Genomic DNA, 22,024 nt, shown 5'->3' with positions numbered 1-22,024 from the left:
GTTAACTCTCACGTACATAGTTTCTCACAGATATGTTAGTTCTAAATTTTGCCTTTGATTTTTAAAACTTCCACACTGTAATTCAAGATATGTGATCCTTTCCTGTCATATATTATAGAACATGACATGATCTGTGTTATTTAAATTTTGGGATTTTTTCATAATTTCTGTTATTGATATAATTGTGTTGAACTATTTATCAGAAAGTTCCCTATGTTTACTTTTCACACCATTATTTCCCCTTTCAAATTACACATTACTTCACACAGTAACCATAACATATCTTATTTCATAGTGTGTGTTCATTTTTACTTGTGTCCATAATCACAACATGTTTTTATAACACATTCATCACTTTTTATTTTTACTTTACTTTTTTAACCTATTGTTATAACCTGTGTATCCCTAACATTCTAGTAAGCCAGTGGTGATACAGTGACTTTGTTTCAGACTTGCCTTGCATTTTCACTGCTCGAAGCTCTGTGAGTCCTCCTGGGAAATTCATGTGTATACAGGAGTCCTAGGCCAGGTGTATTTACTCTTCCTTTCTAATTGACACATTTTTACCTTTTCCAGATTTTTATCATTGGCATATGAAATTTTCCATCATACATTCTAGGCACTGCTATATGTCCTGTAATATACCATGTAACTTGGAAAGATCTCATCATGATTTTAGGTACTCCATTTAAATTTTTTTTTACTTTTTTTTATTTTAAAGATAGATTTAGATACATACAGACAGAGGGAGAGACAGAGGGAAAGATGTTTCATCTACTAGTTCACTCCCCAAGTCTTCACTATGGCTGGAGCAGAGCCTATTCAAAGCCAATAGCAAAGAACTTCTGTAGGTCCCCCAAACAGGTTCAGGGGCTTATGTTCTTGTCCCATTCTCTCTACTGCTTTCCCAGGCCATAAGAGAAAGCTGGATTAGAAGACTAGCAGCCAGGACATGAACTAGGACACATCTGGGATGCTAGCACCACTGGCAGAGGCCTAGCCCACTACACTTCAGCACCAGGCCCTAAGAAATACATTAAACTTCGTTGTAACAGACACTTTTTCACCAAATACCTTTATGCTTGCTAATTAATATTACTCCAACCAAGTTATTCAGTTTTACTTTCCATTTTAGAAAAATATTTTAGGAGCTGGTGCTGTGGCACAGTAGGTTAATGTTCTGGCCTGAAGTGCCAACATCCCATATATGTGCCGGTTCAAGTCCTGGCTGCACCACTTTTGATCAAGCTCTCTGCTATGGCCTGGGAAAGCAGTAGAAAGTGGCTCAAGTCCTTGGGCCCCTGCACCTGTGTGGGAGACCCAGAGGAAGCTCCTGGCTCCTGGCTTCAGATTGGCACAGCTCCAGCCATTGAAGCCACCTGGGGAGTGAACCAGTGGATGGAAGATCCCTCTCTCTCTCTCTTTCTCTCTCTCTCTCTCTGCCTCTCCTCTCTCTGTGTAACTCATAAACCATTTAAAAAAAGAGAGAGGGAGCCCCTGCACCCGAGGTTCAGGGCCCTGTTCTTTAAAAAAAAAAAGAACGAAAATATTTTATGTAGTGAATATTTTATGTAGTGTTTTTGCTATTGTGTTTGAATTTATTGCTCTCTCTCTCTCCCCCCTCCACTCCCTTTCTCTGTCTCTCTACTTTAAATGAGTGCCACTACTATGAATCTGTGGCCATCTTGCTTGATTTTTCATTGTTATGTGATCAGGTCATTCAAAATTCTGAAAGCTGTCCTTGCAACATTCATGTGCACAGTATCTAGGGTCAGTTTAGTCTTTTACACCTTCAAAGTCACTTATTTTAAACCTAGTTGACTTTTATGATTACAAAGTTATCATTCACAGAAATTTTCCAAACTGTAGCCACAGATACACTTTCTCTTAAAATTATTAAAGTAGATGGAATGATCTCTGGTTGTTTTACATTCATTGATTTTTATTTTTTATTTCACTTCAAATTTAATTATAATTACTGTTTTCACCAAATCCCCTCATATCTACTTTTTAATAGAATTTATGGGGTTGTAAATTAACCTGCAGTTTTAGAAATTTTGCAAAGCATACTTCTAGATATTAGGATGATTTCCTTAAGTTCATTTTCTTAAGTGATTTGATCATTCATTGATTCAATGTATTGAGAATTTTTTTATATTTCTTTTTTAAGTATAGTTGAATATCTTTTTACACCAAATACTCCTATTTTGACTTGTCACCCTGTTATTTCTCATATTGCATTACTAATTTTTTAAAGATTTTTGTTTATTTCACGGGTAGAGTTACAGACAGTAAGAGAGACAGAGAGAAAGATCTTCCTTCCATTGGTTCACTCCCCAAATGGCCGCCACGGCCAGAGCTACACCATCGTGCTGACCACTGCATTACTAAATTTTGCTCACTAAATCTCTATATTAGTTAAAACATTTCATAGCATGAGCATCTACATTATTGTTTGGTTTTGAAAGATATTTTTCTCATGTTGAAAAAGGTTATGTAGACACATTATTCATTCAATAATATTTTACAACAAATGAGAATTGTATTGAGGCTACAGGACCAAGGGTTCTGGCAGGGCATCCCTGTATAGGCAGAGCCATAAATGACCATATTGGGCTGGAAGTTTTTCTGTTTGTTTATTTTTAAATATTTATTTATTTATTTGACAGGCAGAGTGGACAGTGAGAGAAAGAAAGAGAGAAAGGTCTTCCTTTGCCATTGGTTCACCCTCCAATGGCAGCCTCGGCCAGCGTGCTGTGGCCAGCACATTGTGCTGATCTGAAGCCAGGAGCCAGGTGCTTCTGGACTTGGGCCATTCTCCACTGCCTTCCCAGGTCACAGCAGAGAGCTGGCCTGGAAGAGGGGCAACTGGGACAGAATCTGGCACCCCAACCAGGACTAGAACCCAGTGTGCCAGTGCCGCAGGTGGAGGATTATCCTATTGAGCCACAGCACAAGCTCTTAAATATTTATTTAGTTTTTTAGATATTTTTATTTTGATAGCCAGAGTCATAGATAGGAAGAGGGAAATATAGAGGAAGAGAGAAATGGCCACCGTGACTGGGATTGGGTCTGGCTGAAGTCAGGAGACAAGAGCTTCTTATAGGTCTCCCACATAAGTGCAGGGGCTTTAGAATTTGGGACATTTCCATGGTTTTTCTAAGCACATTAGTGGAGAGGCAGATCTGAAATGGACTCCTGAAGCTCAGAACTATGCCCATGTGGGATGGTGGCATCACAGGAGGTAGAGATAATTGATATGGCTGCATTTTTCTTGTGACAGTTGGCATCACACAGATGTAGTTGAGTTTAACACTTGAGGCAGATCATGTCACATTTGTGTATATATATATATATATATATATATATCTACAAAAAGTAATGTCACATTTGTGTGTATATATATATATATATATATATATATATATATATATATATCTACAAAAAGTAAATGATTTGTTTATCCAGTCAATAATTAATGAACATCTCAGTTGATTCCATATCTTAGCTATTGAGAACTGAGCTGCAATGGAATGGGAGTACAGATAACTCTTTCATATTCCAATTTTTTTCTTTACTTGATTCACAGAAATTCCTAGGGGTGCAATGGCTGGGTCGTATGGTACATCTGTGTTCAGATTTTAGAGCTATCTCCATGCTGTCTTATACAGTGGTTGGAGAAGTTTACATTCCTACCAACAGTGGATTAGTGTACCTTTTTCCCCACATCCTCATGAACATTTGTTGTTTGTTAATTTCTGTATGAGAATCACTCTAACTGTGGTGAAGTGAAACTCATTGTCATTTTGAATTGCATTTCCTTGATACCTGGTGATTCTGGGCATTTTTTTCAAGTGTCTTTTGGCCATATTAATTTCCATTCTTGACAAATGACTGTTCAAGTCCTTTGCCCAATTCTTAACTGGATTGTTTGTTTTGTCATTGTTGAGTTTCTTGATTTCTTTATAGATCTGGATATTAACCCTTTATCAGTTGCATAGTTTCCAGCTATTTTCTTCCATTCTGTCAATTGCCTCTTTACTGTGCTAAGAGTTTTGTTTGCAATACAGAAGCATCTCAGCTTGAAGTAATCCTATTTGTCAACTTCAATTTTGATTGTCTGTGGTATTTGGGGTCTTTTCCAGTAAGTCTTTGCCCATGCCAATGTCTTGAAGAATTTCCTCAGTGTTTCCTAATAATTAGATTTTATCAGGTTGTAGATTTAGATCTTTGATCCATTTTGAGTAGATTTTTGTGCAAGGCCTAGGTTGTAGACTTGTAGCATACTGCTGCACATGGACTCTGGCTATCCAGTTTTTTCAGCACCATTTGTTGAAGAGATTGTCCTTGCTCTAGGGATTGATTTTAGCTCCTTTGCATGGATTGATTTCTGGAACTTCTATTCTGCTTCATTGGCCTCTACCTGTCTGTTTTAGTACAAGCACCAAACTGTTTTGGTTATAACTACACTGTAGTATGACCTGAAATCTAATATTGTGATGCCTTTGACTATTTTTGTTGTATAAGATTGATTTAGCTATTTGGGGTCTCTTGTGTTTCATATGAATAATAGCATCATTTTTCCTAGATTGAGAAGAATGTCTTTGGTATTTTGATTTGGATTGCATGGAATATATAAATTGCTTTCAGTGGTATGGACATTTTGAAAATATTGATTGTTCTAATCCATGAAAATGGAAGATGTGTCCATTTTTATGTCTTTGTCTAATTATTTAATTTTTTATAATTTTTAAAATAGAGATATTTGTCAACTTTGGTTAAATTTATAATAAAGTATTTATACTTTGAAGCTATTGTAAATGAGATTTATCTTAAAATTACATTCTGAACATGGTACTGTCTAGGTATACAAAGGTTATTGTTTTTTGCATGTTAATTGTATATCTGTTGTTACATTTCCTTTTTCATCTCTGATTTTATTGATTTGGCTCTTCTCCATCTTTTTTGGTTAGCCGCATCAATGCCGTGTGTCAGTTTTACTTTTTCAGAAAACCATCTTTTCGTTTTACTGATCTTTTATAATTTTTTGCTCATTTTTGCTTATGTCTTCTCTAAGTTGTATATTTCCTCCTAATTTGGCATTTAGTTGCTGTTTTTCTAGGTCCATGAAATACATAGATTGACATTTATTTCCAAATTTCTTGATGTAGGCAACAATTGCTGTAAATTTCCCTATTAACACTGCTTTTCCTATATCCATAAGTTTTCATATGATGTATTATCATCTTCATTCATTTTTTATTTTTTCTCTTTTGATTGTATCTAAGACAAACCATTTATTTAGGAGATGTTGCTCTCTCTCCATGGGTTTTCATGTAATCTAGAAATTTTTGAGTTGTTAATTTCTAGCTTCATTATATTGTGGTCAGAGAAGATGCATTGTATGATTCTGATTGTTTTGATTTTGCTTAATTTTTATTTTGGCCTAGTGTATGGTCTATCCTAGAGAAGATTCCATGCACTGAAATGAGAATGTATATTGTGCAACTGTAGAGTGAAAACCTCTGAAGATAACAGGTCTATTTGGTCCATAATTTGATCCATAATCTCTGTTAAGTGTATTGTTTCTTTATTGAATTTCCGTCCATTAATTTAAGTGGGATGTTGAAGTCCCCCATTACTATTGTATCAGCACATGCCTCCCTTTAGATACATTAACATTTCTTTTAAATAGGCAGGTGCCCTATAATTGGGCACATCCACATTTCTTGAAGTCCAATTTTCCTGTTGAATTGATCTCATTACATAGCACATTTCTCTTTCTGTTTTAACAATTCCTGTGGTGAAGTTTATTTTGTCTGATATTAGGATGGTTACACCAGCTTGTTTTTGCTTTCTGTTAGTATGGGATAGCTTTCTCCATTCTTTAACTTTCAGTCTGGATGGATCTTTGTTGTGAGATGTGTTTCTTGAAGGCAGCAATTACATGGCTTTTGAATGTAAAAGATACATTAAGTTTGTATCATTTAGCTGTAAATTTGAGGCTGTTTAACATTCAAGGTTAATATTGATCAGAAATGACTTGGCTTTGCCAGTTTTCTATAAATATTCCTATTGTTGTTGGATTTCTATTGTAGTTTTACAGGGAGATTTTCTCCATTTACATTCTTTCATAATGTTGACTGTCTTTCTGTTTCTGTGTGTAGCAGACATGTAAGCATTTTTTGTAAGGTTGGACAATTGTCAAATTCTTTCAATTCCTGTTTGCTATGGAATGTCGTTATTTCATTGTATTTCATAAATGAGAGCATTACATGATATAGTATTCTGGGTTGACAATTTTATTCTCTTATGACTTGAGCTATATCTTTCAATTCTCTCTTAACCTGTAGAGTTTCTGATGAGAAATCAGCTGTGATTCTAATTGGAGATCCTCTGAAAGTAATCTGAAATTTCTCTGATACACATTTTAGAATTTATTTTTGTCTTTTACTGTGGAAAGTTTGACTATGATGTGTCTTGCTGAGGATCTTTTCTGGTCATTTCTATTATGAGTTCTATTTGCTTTCTTTTATTGAGTGTCTCTTTCTTTCTCCAAATTGGGGGAGTTTTCTGTAATTCTTTCACTAAATAGGCCTTCTGGCCCATTTTCTCTTTCCAGACTTTCAGGAAATCCTAAGCACCATACATTGTGCCATTTGATAGTATACCATAAATCTCCAACATTACCTCTAATTTTTCTAATTTCTTCAGTTTTTATCTGACTGTAAAATTTCCAGGAATTGTCTTTCAACTCAGATATTCTTTCTTCTGCCTCAGCAATTCTGTTTTTAATGCTTTCTACCATATTTTTAATTTGATCTATTGAATTCTATATTTCTTTTTTAAAAAGATTTATTTTATTTATTTGAAAAATAGAGTTACAGAGAGAGGTAGAGACAGAGAGGTCTTGCATCTGCTGCTTTACTCCTTAGATGGCTGCAATGGCTAGAGCTGTGCCAATCTGAAGCCAAGAGCCAAAAGCTTCTTCTAGTCTCTCACATAGGTCCAGGGGCCCAAGGACTTGGGCCATCCCCTACTGCTATCTCAGGTCATAGCATAGAGCTGGATCAGAAGAGGAGCAGCAGGCACTAGAACTGGCACCCATATAGGATGCCGGTGCTTCAGGCCAGGGCTTTAACCCACTACACCACTGTGCAGGCCCCTGAATTCTTTATTTCTAATATTTCATTTTGATTTCTCTTTAAAATATCAATTTCATGGGAAAATTTCAGTCATGTCATGTATGAATTTCTTTAAATCATTAATTTGGTTCTGGTTACTTTTGATTAATCCTGTGTGTAATCTTTGGAATTTAATTTCTGGCATTTCATCAATCCCTTCATCTTCATATTCTAGTATTGAAATGTTTTTGTGTTCCTTTGTGGATGAGGTCATGTTGTCTTCTTACTCTTGTTTCTTCAATTTCTTCATTGATGTTAGGCATTTGTGGAGATACTTGTTTTTCCCTCTTATCACTTTTATTTTTGAACTGTGCATCTGTGGCTTAGTGGAATGTTTGCACTTTCAGTGAATGCCCTTATGTGTGCTGGGTGTGGCCAGGGAGTTCTGTTCAGTGCTTCATGGTGGGGCAAATATCAAGGGTAAATCTCTTATTGATAACAGAAGGTAGGCAATGATCACCTCTGTTAGTGTGATCACATCTTTACCTCCTCTCCTCTAAGGTGATCAATGCCTGGGTCTTAACCCCAAGTGGGTGTAACATTCATGTGCACTGCCATGAGAACTGCTCAAATGAGCTACACATCCTTCATTCCAAGTTTGTATCCCATTACAGTGACTGGTCTGAGGTAACCAGGGAGCTCTGAGCATGTGGAGTCTCACATAGTGACTGCCCAGAGGCCCAGCTACAACATGTACCCTCCCCTACCACCACAGAGTTCCCACAGTCTCAACACACAAGGCTCCCACAGTCATTGGGTGTGGAGGGTCCACTCTGCCTCAGAGTGACAGACATTCCTTGAGCCAGCTGTCTGTGGGTGCTCCTCTTAGGTGGCTTGAGCCCCATAGTCTGTGGTATATTAGGAGCATGGGGTCCTCACACAATCTTTTTGGGTGCCCAGCCCACTATCGGTCTTCCCCAATCAGGCTCAAAGTCAGTGATGACCATGGATTTTCCCCTCTATTTAGAATCACTGGATTTTATGTGTACACAAGAGCCACTGACTGAATGTTGCTGTCTCCCCACCATTGCTGGCAGTACTGCTTAGAAGATGCCATCCTGTCTCATCCAGCTCTGAGTATGTGCATCAAGGCTTCCATAGCAGCTACTTTAGCCTAAAATGGCACCCTCCTCCCCTAATTGCAGCAGGCACCATGGTGGGAGGGGGTGAAATGAGTCAAACATGCCCTTTCCATTTCCACGGGGACCAAGGTTACCTTCTAATGTTTGGGGCTCCTGGATAAATTCACACTGGCTAAATCACCAGGATCTTCATTAGGGTTCCCACATAGAGGATAGGGGCCCAAACACTTGGGCCAACTTCCACTGTTTTTTTCTAGATCATTATCAGGGAGCTGTATTGTAATTGAGGCAGTCAAGACATGTGTCACCACCCAGTTTGGATGCCAGTATCACAGGCGTCAGTTTTACCTGCTTTGCCACAATGCACACCCCTCCACTCACTTTTACAATATCCTAAGTTAGCACTATCCCCATATCCTTCAATGAGGTTGCTTCATACATTTAGAATACATAATTGCTGAATTCCCTGACATTATATATTTTTAATCTATAGACTTTAAAGAGCTACAGATTTGGACAGACTCATAGCGTAATATCATCCTCCAGGATAGTTTCAACACTCTAACACTTCCCTGTGCTTCACATACACATAATTTTTCCTCCATATGTCACAAACACTAATTTGTTTCCCATAATTTGGTTTTACCCTTTCACATAGAAATACACATTTAAAGATTCCAACTGGATATCTGTGACATGATAGCTTTGAATACAATTAAATTGTGTGGGTGTCCTGGAGCCTATTTTATATGCATCTATAAAAACACATTGATGCCTTATGATTTTTTTTTTGGACAGGTAGAGTGGACAGTGAGAGAGAGAGACAGAGAGAAAGGTCTTCCTTTGCTGTTGGTTCACCCTCCAATGGCTGCCGCAGCTGGCACACTGCAGCCGGTGCACCGCGCTGATCCAATGGCAGGAGCCAGGTACTTCTGGTCTCCCATGGGGTGCAGGGCCCAAGGACTTGGGCCATCCTCCACTGCACTCCCTGGCCACAGCAGAGAGCTGGCCTGGAAGAGGGGCAACCAGGACAGAATCCGGTGCCCTGAGCAGGACTAGAACCCGGTGTGCCGGCACCGCAAGGCGGAGGATTAGCCTAGTGAGCCGTGGCGCCGGCCAATGCCTTATGATTTTTAAGAGTCATTTGAAAGGTAGATTTACACAGAGAGAACACACACACACACACACACACACACAAAGAAAGAGAGAGAGGGAGAGAGACAGAGAGAGGGAGAGAGAGAGAGAACTCCCATCCACTGGTTCACTCCCCAAAATGGCCACAAAGGCTGGGGCTGTGCCACGGCCCAGTCAGGAAGCATAAGCTTCCCCTGGATCTCCCAATGTTTGCAGGAGACCAAGGACTTGTTTCATCTTCTACTGCTTCCCCAGGTTGCACCAGCAGGGAGCTGAATTGGAAATGGAGTAGCCAGAACTCAAATTGGTGCCCATATATGATGCCAGCACTGCAGATCATGGCTTAACTTGCTGAACTACAGTGCAGACCCCAACTTTTGATCCTTAATGGTCTTAAAGTGGGCATCTGCATTTGCATGCATGAAAGCTGTAGTGTTGACTCAAATTTTTGAATCACCAACATAACTCCCTAGCTATACAATTGCATGATCCTCATTCAAGCCATTTTAAAATCAACCTAGGAAACAGCTCAACTGTGGGGAATTCATTTGGCATATTGGTGAAGATACCACTTTGGACAGAGTTCCTGGGTTAAACTCCTGGCTTCACCTCTGATTCCTCCTTCATTTTAGTACAGACCCTGGTTTGCAGCAGGTGATTCAAGTAGTTGGGTCCTTGACCCTGATCTGGGAGATCCTGATTGAGTTCCCTGCTCCTTTCTTTGGTCTGGCCCAGCCTTGGATGTTGTGTGTATTGGGTTTGAACTAGCAGTTGGGTGATCTTACTCTATTTCTGTGTCTCTATGTCTCCCTGTATTTTAAATAGAGATTCTAAATAAGTAAAAAATGTTAAAAAATGGGGCTGGCACTGTGGCAAAATGAGTTATGCTGCCACCTGCAACACAGGCATCCCATATGGGCACCAATTAGATTCCCAGATGCATCTCTTCCTATCCAGCTCACTGTAATGAGCCTGGGAAAGAGTAGAAGATGGCACAAGTACTTGGGCTCCTGCACCTGTGTGAGAAACTTGGATGAACACCTGGTTCCTGTATTCAGTCTTGCCCAGCCCTGGCTGTTGTAAACATTGGAGGAGTGAATCATCAGATGGAAGATCTCATTGTCTCATACTTTCTTTCTGTAACTCTGCCTTTCAAAAGATATTAAAAAGTGAAAAATATTAGAAACTCCCTGACTGAAATCTGAGTTGCTTTACCATGCTGCACTTCTGTCAGCAGTGAACATGATTCCTATTTGTGGCCAACTGTTTGTGTCATCAAATATTTGAATTTTTCTACTTGCAATGTATATGTGCTGATATCTTAGTGTGATTTTCATTTGCAATTTCCTAATAATATATTATGGTAAGCATCTTTCCATATTTTTATTGGAATTGATGATGTAATATAGTTTGGTTCTTTCTTGGATATTTACCCAGTTTCAGATTGGGTGCATATTTTTATAGGTTTGTTTTAAGGGTATATTATTATGGCCAGCACCATGGCTCAATAGGCTAATCCTCTGCCTGCAGCACGGCACACTGGGTTCTAGTCCTGGTCGGGGCACCGGAGTCTGTCCTGGTTGCCCCTCTTTAAGTCCAGCTCTCTGCTATGGCCTGGGAGTGCATTGGAGGATGGCCCAAGTCCTTGGGCCCTGCACCCGCATGGGAGACCAGGAGAAGCACCTGGCTCCTGGCTTCGTATCAGCGTGATGTGCTGGCTGCAGCATGCTGGCCACAGCGGTCATTGGAGGGTGAACCAATGATAAAAGGAAGACCTTTCTCTCTGTCTCTCTCTCTCACTGTCTACTCTGCCTGTCAAAAAAAAAAGTGGGGGTATATTATTACAACAACCTCTTAAGGAAATCTTATTAATATAAATAGAACAGATTTCATGCATTTCATAGGTAACAATTTATTTCTCTCCTTCAGTCCCCCTCCTACCTTCCTTTGTTTTTTGCTTTTATAATTTTTGTAAAAACATAATTTCAGCATGCTCAATAATCTTTGGCTTAATGCACCACTAAACTTAATATTCAACAAGTAACAAGTGTTAAGTCCACAGTTCCACAGGAGTATAAACAAGAGCTAAAAAAAAAATCAAATAAGAATGTGTTCATTTCATCCCTATACCTTTTTTGTATCCTATGTAACTACCACATATCAGAGAAAATATATGATATGTGTCTTTTGAGGAATAAATTATTTCAGTAAGCATAATAGTTTCCAGTTTCACCCATTTTAATGTGAAAGAGGATTTTACTCATTTTTATGGCTGTGTAGTATTCCATAGAGTGTGTGTGTGTGTGTGTGTGTGTGTGTGTGTGTGTATACACCATGTTTTATTTATTCCGTCATCACTTGATGGACAACTGGATTAATTCTGTATCTTAGCTCTTGTAAATTGACCTGCAATAAACACGGGGTTACAAATAACTATTTTATATGCTCATTTCATTTGATTTGGGTAAATTCCCAGGACGGGGATGGCTATGTTTTATGGTAGATCTATTTTCAGATTTCTGAGGTACTTTCATATTGGCTTCCATAATGGTTGTACTAGTTTACATTGCCTTCAGTGGTGGGTTGAGATAACTTTTCTCCACATTCTTACCAGAATTATTTTTTATTTTTTTAAATATTTATTTTATTTATTTGAAAGAGAGTTACAGAGGTAGAGAGAGAGAGGTCTTCTGTCCTCTGGTTCACTCTCCAGATGGCTGTGATGGCCGGAGCTGTGCTGATCCAAACCAGGAGCCAGGAGCTTCCTCTGGGTCTCCCATGTGGGTGCAGGGGCCCAAAGACTTGGGCCACCCTTCATTGCCATCCCAGGAAATAGCAGAGAGCTGGATCAGAAGTGGAGCATGTGGGACCCTAACCAGCACCCATACAGGATGCCAGCACTTCTGGCCAGGGTGCTAATCAGCTGCACCACAGCACTGGCCCTTATTTTTCATTTTTGAATGATAGCCATTCTAACTGGGGTGAGGTGAAACCTCATTGTGGTTTGTTTATTTTTGACAGAGTTGGAAAGAGAGAGAAAGAGACAGAGAGAAAGCTCTTCCTTTTTCCATTGGTTCACCCCCCAGTTGGCCGCTACAGCCGACACACCACGCTGATCCAAAGCCAGGAGCCAGGTGCTTCCTCCTGTTCCTCCTGTTCTCCCAAGTGGGTGCAGGGCCCAAGAACCTGGGCCATCCTCCACTGCACTCCTGGGCCACAGCAGAGAGCTGGACTTGCATTTTCCTGATGGCTAGTGATCCTGAACATTTTTTCATATATCTGTTGGCCATTTATATTTCATCCTTTGAAAAATGCCTATTCATGTCATTTGCCTATTTCCAAACTACAATGTTTTGTTTTTGTTGACTTTCTTCAGCTTTTTCCAGATTCTGAATATTAATCCTTTATCATATACATAGTTAGCAAATAATTTTGCTTGTTGGCCAATTCACCTTATTGAGCATTTCCTTTGTTGTGTAGAATCTTAAATTGTTATGATCCTGTAACTTTTTTTTATTTGATTGTGTTTTTGGGGTCTTTTTTTTGCCTATGTCAATGCCTTGCAGTGTTTCCTCAAACAATCTTTTAGCTCAATTATGACATAGATGCATTTTCTAATTCAAATCTGTCTTGTCACTTTTTAAAAGCATCTTTCAAAAAAAGTATTTTTAGCTGTCACACAGTTCCTAATTTTTTTGCTATTCTTGTTTAGGAGCTATGTCATTGGTGTAACACTGAAAGCAAATTATCAAACATGGGTCATACTTTTTGATGTAGACATTTTATTTTTTTACATTGTTAATTTAAGGATATGACTCCTTTTGATTTAAATTGTGTAAAGTCTATATCTATGATCATTTTTGCATGTTTGCCCAATAACTTTAGGTGAATTTTTTATGTTCTTTAGATTTGTTCTGGAAATCATTTAAGTAACTTAAAATCAGTTTCATCCTTTTAAGTTTTAATTTTATTCTTCTTTGGGTGGTTATGATTCAGCATTCAATTATGCATTAATTTTTCTTATTATCAATGCAAATACATTCTTAAAATTCTAGTGCATTCTTCTGGAATGAATGATTCTACCCTCGCTGGAGGGAAGAGGCTCTATGTCCATCTCTGTGAGCCCTGGTATTGTTTCTTGTGATTCCATGGATGGTTCCCTCACAGTGGTCATTTTCCATGCATGCCCTGTTCAGTCCTCAGCTACAATACTCCAGGGTACCCCTACTCATCTTGGGTCTACCCAGTGTGCACATATTTCCTTTTGGGGGGCCCATTTTAAATCTTTCATTTTCATTTCATGTATTCTAAAAGTTGCTTGTTTAATTTGAATAATACATATATTCTTTTATCATAAATTACTTTTGTGAATATCTCCCCTAGTTTTGACCTTTTCTCTTAACATTGTTTGTCAGAGGGGATGTTTCTCATTTTCATGATGTCCAGTTAGTAATCACTTATTCCATGGATTGTGCCTTCAATGTTGTGTCAAAAACTCAGCATCACACCCAAGATTATCTAAAATTTTCTACAATATTATTTTCTGGGAGGTTATTAATTTTGATTTCTTGTGGTAGATGTAGGACCCACTATATTAATTAATTTTTGTGAAACTCACGCATAGATTTTCATTGTATTATATACTTTTGCCAAGGATATCTCTGTTCCATTATATTGCATTCACTCCTTTGTCAATTATCTGCTACCTATACTTGGAATGATCAATTCTGGGTCTCTCTTCTGTGAAGTCATAATGAATGTTAGGTCATAAAATAGTATGGTGTCAGTAACAATTCAGATGTCATAATCCTGTCATTTTTATGTCATAAACTAGCAATTTTGTTATAGTAATCAATTTCTGTGTCATAAACCTTACATGTGAAAACAGAAACCTACCCTGTGAGGTCATAATTGTTGTCATAAAAGTGCTGCAATGTCATAATCATTGGATGTGATTAACCACAACTGTTTTATCATAATAATAATTTCATATCATAAAAATCTTCACTGTGTCATAATTTGATGTGATAAAAACAACATGCTAAGCTCATAAAAGCCAATGTGATGTTATATACCTGTCATTGTGATGTCATAAGCCATCTTTGTTAAATCATAATTTCAATGTCACTAAAAGCATTCTCATATCAATTGTGATGTCATAAAATCCATTGTGATGCCATATGTCAACCGATATTTAGTCATAATGAATTGTGATATACAGCACTATTGTGATGTCATAATCTTTGTAATGACATGTACAAGTGTAATGTCATAAAATCAATGTGATGTTTAATGATTGTAATTTCATAGAACTAAAATTGTTACATCATAAAAATCATTATGATAACAAAAATCTTTTCTCAATTATTAGGGGACTTTGAATTTTTTGCAGACTGCCCTCATGGGCAGGGCAGGCGAGTGCCCCGGGACCCGGCCCTGCAGCCTGGGTGTGGGTGGCCGTGAGAGGGGTGGCAGCCAGGGAGCAGTGCTCCTGGGTGCAGGGAGGTCCCTGACAACAAAAGAGGTGAGGCGGCTTCCTGCAGCCAGTGCACCATGGCCACAAGAATCCTTATACATTTTTAATGACAATGAAAGTTGGTACAGTTGTTTTGGAGACCAGTAAAAATGTTTCCCTCAAAATTAAAATAGATGTCATCTATGACCCATTTATCTCACACCCAGCCATATGTTTGAATGAAAGGAAATAAACATGCCATAGAGATACCTGAGTTCCCAAGTCCAGCACTATTCACAATAACTAGGTACAGATCTACTTTTGTGCAGATTGATGCATGAATAGAGGAAGAAAATGTAATACATAAAAACAAAAAATGTTCTTCAGCCATAAAAAGAATGAATCCTAATATTGGTCATAAAATAGATTTAACTGGAGGTTATCATATTAGGTGAAAATAGGCAGACAAAGAAAGTGTTTAGTAAAAATAGACCTGATATTGGATTAATGATTACTAGAGACTAGGGATTATGAGGGCAGGGTAGAGAAAGGTTAAATAAAGAACATCAAAACAATAAATTTTAATATTTCACAGGACAGTAGGGTGACTACAGCTTATAATATGTATTTCATGTTTAATTGTTTGAAAATAAATATATTAATATCTCAAAATGGATTTATGGCAGTGATCATAACATGTCAGAAAGTGGTATATTCTCATATACATCAGTAATTGAGTAAAGCAGCATGTATAATTATATATAAAAATAATATATTCATGCAGTTTTTATACTCTTTATATTTAACTTCCACAAATAGAAGATTTGTGGTATGTTTCCTTGTGGGTCTGTTTTATTTCATTTATCATAATAATCTTCACTTGCATCCATTTTGTTGCAAATGTCAGGATTTCGTTATTTTTTGTAGCTGAGTCATAGTCCATCATGTACATATAATAATAATGTATATGTATATAATATATGTATAATGTATATAATAATAATGTACATATAATAATAATGTATTTTTTAAAAAATTTATTTTTGGGGCCGGTGCCATGACTCACTACATTAATCCTCCACCGCCAGCACCGGTATCCTATATGGGTGCCGGGTTCTAGTCCCAGTTGCCCCTCTTCCAGTCCAGCTCTCTGCTGTGGCCTGAGAGGGCAGTGGAGGATGGCCCAAGTGCTTGGGTCCTGCACCCACATGGGAGACAAGGAGGAAGCACCTGACTCCTGGCTTCAGATCAGTGGAACAATGGCCATGGAGGCCATTTGGTGAGTGATCCAATGGAAGGAAGACCTTTCTCTCTGTCTCTATCTCTCTCTCACTATCTATAACTCTACCTGTCAAATAAAAAATTAAAGAAAATTTTAAAATGTATTTATTTATTTGAAAGGCAGAGTGATGTAGAGGTAGAGGCAGAGAGAGAGAGAGAGAGAGAGAGAAAGAGAGAGAGAGAGAGATTCTTCCATCTGCTGGTTCACTTCCCAAATGGTTCCAATGGCTGGAGCTGAGCCAATCCAAAGCCAGTATAAAGGAGTTTCTTCCCGTTCTCCCACATGGGTGCTGGGGCCCAAGAAGTTGATCCATCTTTTACTGATTTCTCAAGGCAATAGTAGAGAGCTGGATCAGAGGTGGAGCAACAGGGACTTGAACTGGTGCCCATACAGGATGCTGGCACTGCAGGCAGTGGCTTTATCTGCTACACCACAGTCCCTGCCCCCATAATGCCATTATGATTTTCACTGGAATTGCATTAAATCTATAAATTACTTTTGGCAGCTTGGATATTTTGATAATATTAATTCTTCCAATCCACAAACATAGATTTTTCCATTTTTTGTTTCTTCTATTTCTTTCTAAATATTTTATACATTTTTTTGTCAGAGACATTTCACCTGCTGTTATATTTATTCCAAGTTTTTTGTAGTTATAGTGAATGGGATTGATCTTACAAGATGTTTCTCAGGCATGACATTGCCACAAAACAAAAGCTATGGATTCCTGTGTGTTAATTTTATGTTTTGAAACTACCAAACTCTGTAAAGAGTCCCAATAGTCTCTTAGTGGAGTCTTTTGGTTCCCCTGTATATAGAAACATCATCTGCATTAAAGGGATAATTTGACTTTGTTTTTTCCAATTTGTACCCTTTTGATTTATTTTTCTTCCTTAATGGTTCTGGATCAATCTTCCAGGACTGTATTTAATGGCAGTGGTGCTAGTTCTGGATCGTAATGGAAATGCTTCCAACCTCTCCCCATTCAGTATGAGGCTGGCTGTGGTTTTGTCATATATTTCTTTGATTGTACTAAGGAATGTTCCATCTGTACTCAATTTGTTAAAGGCTTTAATCATGAAAGGATATTGTAATTTACCAAAGGTTCTCTCTGCATTTAATAAGATAATCATGTTATTTTTTATTTAGTTTGTTAATGTGATGTATGACATTTATTGATTTGCAAATGTTCAACTTTCTCTGCATATCAGGGGTAAATCCCACTTCGTCCAGGTGAATGATTTTTCTGAACTATTGTTGGATTTGATTAGCTAGTATTTTGTTGAGGATTTTGCATCTGTGTTTGTAGAGGATACTGTTAACATGTTCCCAGGGAAGCACACTCTCCTGACACAGGGCGTGGCAAAAATTCTGTCTCTGCATTTACAGGTTGGATGGGCATATGGGAAGCAAAATATGAGCAAGTGTAACCATTTGTCCTAATATCAGACGAAATATACTTTTAACACAAAACAATGAAAAGAGACAAAGAAGGGCATTATGTAATGAATGAGGGATAAAGTCAACAATAAATTGTGACTATAATAAATGTTTGTAAAGAATTATTTATTTATGTGAAAGTGTTACACAGAGAGAGGAGAGGCAGAGAGAGAGAGAGAGAGAGAGAGAGAGAGAGAGAGAGAGAGAGAGAGAGAGAAAGGTCTTCCATCTGCTGGCTCACTCCCCAACTGGCCTCAATGACCAGAGACACGCTGATCCAAAGCCAGGAGCCAGGAACCTCCCCCAGGTCTTGCATACAGGGCCAATCCAAAGTCAGAATCCAGGAGGTTCTTCTGAGTCTCCCGCATGGGTACAGGGTCCCAAGGACTTGGGACATTTTCTGTTGCTTTCCCAGGCCATAACAAAGAGCTGGATCAGAAGTGGAGCACCCAGGACTGGAACTGGCACCCATATGGCATGCCACTACTGCGGCGGCAGCTTTACACAATAAGCCACAATGCCAGCTCCTTGTACTTTTTTATAATTCACCAATAAAGGCATTTCATCCTTTTATTTCTCCTTATTTTGTGGTTTTACTTAAATTATGTTTATTTATTATCTCCCATAATCTAATATCTTTATAATTTTCTCATTAATTATAATTCAAATGAAATTTTGTTTATTTGTAACATATTCTTGAAAGACTGTTTCTAGAAATTTAGCTGTTTCATATGTATTATTCTATTTATAGGTGTACAATTGTTTACATACAGCACTCATAATTCTTTTTATTTGTGTATAAGTGTAACAGTGCCCCATTTTTGCTAATTTAGTTATTTGATTTTTTTTGCTATTTGTTTTCCATTTTTTCTTAATTCTCCTGCAGTTTGTTAATGTGATGTATCACATTGATTTGTGAATGCTGAACTATCCCTGTATACCAGAGATAAATCCCACTTGGTTCAGATGCATGATCTTTCTTATGTATTGTTAGATTTGATTGCCTAGACTTTTGTTGAGAATTTTTGTGTCTATCTACATCAGGGAAATTGGACTGTAGTTCTCTTTTTCTGCTGTGTCTTTTTCAAGTTTGGGAATTATGGTGATGCTGCTTCATAGAATTAGGGAGGGGTCCCAAATTGTTTTCAATAGTTTGAGAAGAATTGGAGTTCTTTAAATGTCTGGTAGAATTCAGCTGAAGCCATCCAGTCCTGGGCTTTCCTTGGCTAGGAGGATCTTTATTACTGATTCAATTTCCATCTTGAATATGGGTCTGTTTACATTTTCTGTGTATTAATGGCTCAATTTCACTAGGTTATATGTTTCCAGGAATCCATTTCTTCCAAGTTTCCCAGTTTGTAAGCATACAGCTCTTTGGAGTTATTTTTGAGATTCTTTTTATTTCTGTGATGTCTGTTGTTATATTTCCTTTTTCATCTTTAATATTACTGTTTTGGGTCTTCTCTCTCCTTTAAATGGTTAGTTAGGCCAGTGGTGTGTCAATTTTGTTTATTTTTTCAAAAAACTAGCTCTTTGCTGATTTTTTGTAACTTTTTGTTTCAATTTTTTTTGATTTCTTGTTTAATTTTAATTATTTTTCCTACTCATATCTTTTGGTTTACTATTGTTTTCCAGATTCTTGAGATGCATTGATAGCTTATTTATTTGGTGCCTTTCTTATTTCTTTATGTTGGCACCAATTGCTATAAATTTTCCTCTTAATATGGCTTTTGCTATATCCCATAAGTTTTGATACGTTATGTTCATCTTCTTTTGTTTCCAGAAATGTTTTGATTTCTCTTTTCAACTTCTTCTCACCAGTACATGGAACTTACTCTAGGATTGACCAAATGCTAGGCAATAAAGCAATTCTCAGCAAATTCAAAATAGTCAAGATTGAACCATTCATCTTCTCAGAAAATAAGAGAATGAAGCTGGATATCAGCAACTCATGAATCTCTGGAACATATGCAAACACGTGGAGACTGAACACCATGCTCCTGACTGAACAATGGTTCATTAGAGAAAGTATATGCCTTATTTTAAAAGATTTATTTATTGGCTGGCGCTGCTGCTCAATAGGCTAATCCTCCACCTGTAGCGCCGGCACCCAGGGTTCTAGTCCCGGTTGGGGTGCCGGTTCTGTCCCAGTTGCTCCTCTTCCAGTCCAGCTCTCTACTGTGGCATGGGAAGGCAGTGGAGGATGGCCCAAGTGCATTGGGCCCTGCACCCCAAGGGAGACCAGGAGAAACACCTGGCTCCTGGCTACAGATTGGTGTGGTGCTCCAGCCACAGTGGCCATTGCAGGGTGAACCAAAGGAAAAAGGAAGATGTTTCTCTCTCTCTCTCTCTCTCTCTTGCTGTCCACTCTGCATGTCAAAAAGAAAGAAAGAAAGAAAGAAAGAAAGAAAGAAAGAAAGAAAGAAAGAAAGAAAGAAAGAAAGAAAGAGAGAGAGAGAGAGAGAGAGAAAGAAAGAAAGAAAGAAAGAAAGAAAGAAAGAAAGAAAGAAAGAAAGAAAGAAAGAAAGGAAAAGAAAAGAAAAGAAAAGAAAAGAAAAGAAAAGAAAAGAAAAGAAAAGAAAAGAAAAGAAAAGAAAAGAAAAGAAAAGAAAAGAAAAGAAAAGAAAAGAAAGATTTATTTATTTATTTATTTGAAAGTCACTGTTGGGAAGGGGGGAAGAGAGAGAGAGAGAGAGAGAGAGAGAGAGAGGCTTTCATTTGCTGGTTCATTCCCCCAAATGGCCACAGCCACAAGATGGAAGCTTCTTCCAGTTCCCCAACATGGGTGCAGGGGCCCAAGAACTTGTTCCATCTTCCACTGCTTTCCCATGTTATAGCAGAGAGCTTATTGCAAGAGGAGTACTCAGAACATGAACTGGCACCCATATTGGATATGGTCACCAATGGCAGAGGCTCAACCAACTACATCACAGCACCAGCCCCCAGATAACATTTTTATATGCTTATTTCTTTTGATTTATTGAGACAAGCTTTTCAAGTTTTTTTCTGGATGGGCAAGACTTGTGTAAACTGGTCAGCACAATCATTCAACTAATCTCTATGCTTATGCTATATGCCTGGATCCTGGCTTCCCTTCTGATTCCTCTGTAAGAGTCTCTCCATCCCTGCCTCAGTGAACTTGTCTTCAGATGGAAAGCAGGAGAAGTAGCACAAAAAGGAAGAAGCACCAGCCCTTGCTTTTGGTGCCATGTTTGGATGATGTCTTTTGTTGATGCTGTAGATCATTTTTATAAATTAATTTTTGCTGAAAAATTGAATAAGAGATGTAATTTATGTTTGGTGGATATTTATCCATCCTTAGACAATATATCACTCTTTGACAGACTGTGAACATACATGATCTCCACAGTCCACCCCTATAATGAAAAATTATGAAGTACTATAGTATTTTATTATTGTATCAGTGCATATTGTGGATGATGGGACTACACAATGTTTCATTTGTCAATAGAGCAGAGACTGTTAATAATTTTCCCTCTGTGCATTGGACTGTATTGTATATCTACTCCCTTATAGTTCTCACCATGTAACTAAATTAGTGGAAAAAGAATTAGTGCCCCTTCCAAGCATATGCATTCAAACCTCTTTATCTATCCATGTTCTTTCCTTTTCCAGTGGTCTGCAATGTCAATTATCCAGGTTACCCTTGAAAATTACCTGTGCCAATGACAAGGTTTTCATCAATACCAGCCCATGAATTATCATATGAAGATTTGCCCTACTGACCTGCCCATACATACTGAATTCTTATATAAGCAAGAAATATGCATAATATGTTGATTTAATTAAGGCCTGTGTGTGCCAAATGAAATCATGATGTAATATGTTTTTTGCCCTGGCAAATGGTATTTAGAATATTGTATTAGATGTTAACATTTGTTTCTCTCTGGACTGCTTGTGTGTTTTAGGTGTGAACAGGTATGATTATGTGCTTTACATGTCCATTTACACTCCGCATCTTTACTGAAGTTGAAATGAAGACAGCTTTAATTCCCAAGTCTTCCTCCAAGGGACCAGCAGAATATGCAAAGTGCCAAACTTTGATGGAAATTTCAGTTACCCCACAGGAATTTGAACCACTATTTGGAATATTCTGGTTGGCTTCATCCAATGAGCAATGGTCCTACCTCATAGGTGTTACTTGTTTACTATTAAGGACCAAGATAACCATAAATGTCTAGTTTCTCATTTTTCCAGAAATAACCAAACATTATCTTCTATATTCAATAATTATTTATAAATGATATTTTGCATATATGTATCTGGTTTTGTTTCTTACATTTACATGGGAGCACCACATTTATATCTTCACTATCCAAAACACACAGATAGTTTTTATTCCTTAGTAAGTGAGTTCTTTGATTTTGAGATAATACTTGCCCAGATCTTCTGTATATAAAGATAATTGAAAATGAATCTTGATGTG

Source organism: Oryctolagus cuniculus, chromosome Y (assembly GCF_051225735.1).
Source record: "Oryctolagus cuniculus isolate XC-2025 breed Fujian yellow rabbit chromosome Y, ASM5122573v1, whole genome shotgun sequence".
Lineage (NCBI taxonomy): Eukaryota > Metazoa > Chordata > Mammalia > Lagomorpha > Leporidae > Oryctolagus > Oryctolagus cuniculus.
This window is presented reverse-complemented; position numbering follows the sequence as displayed.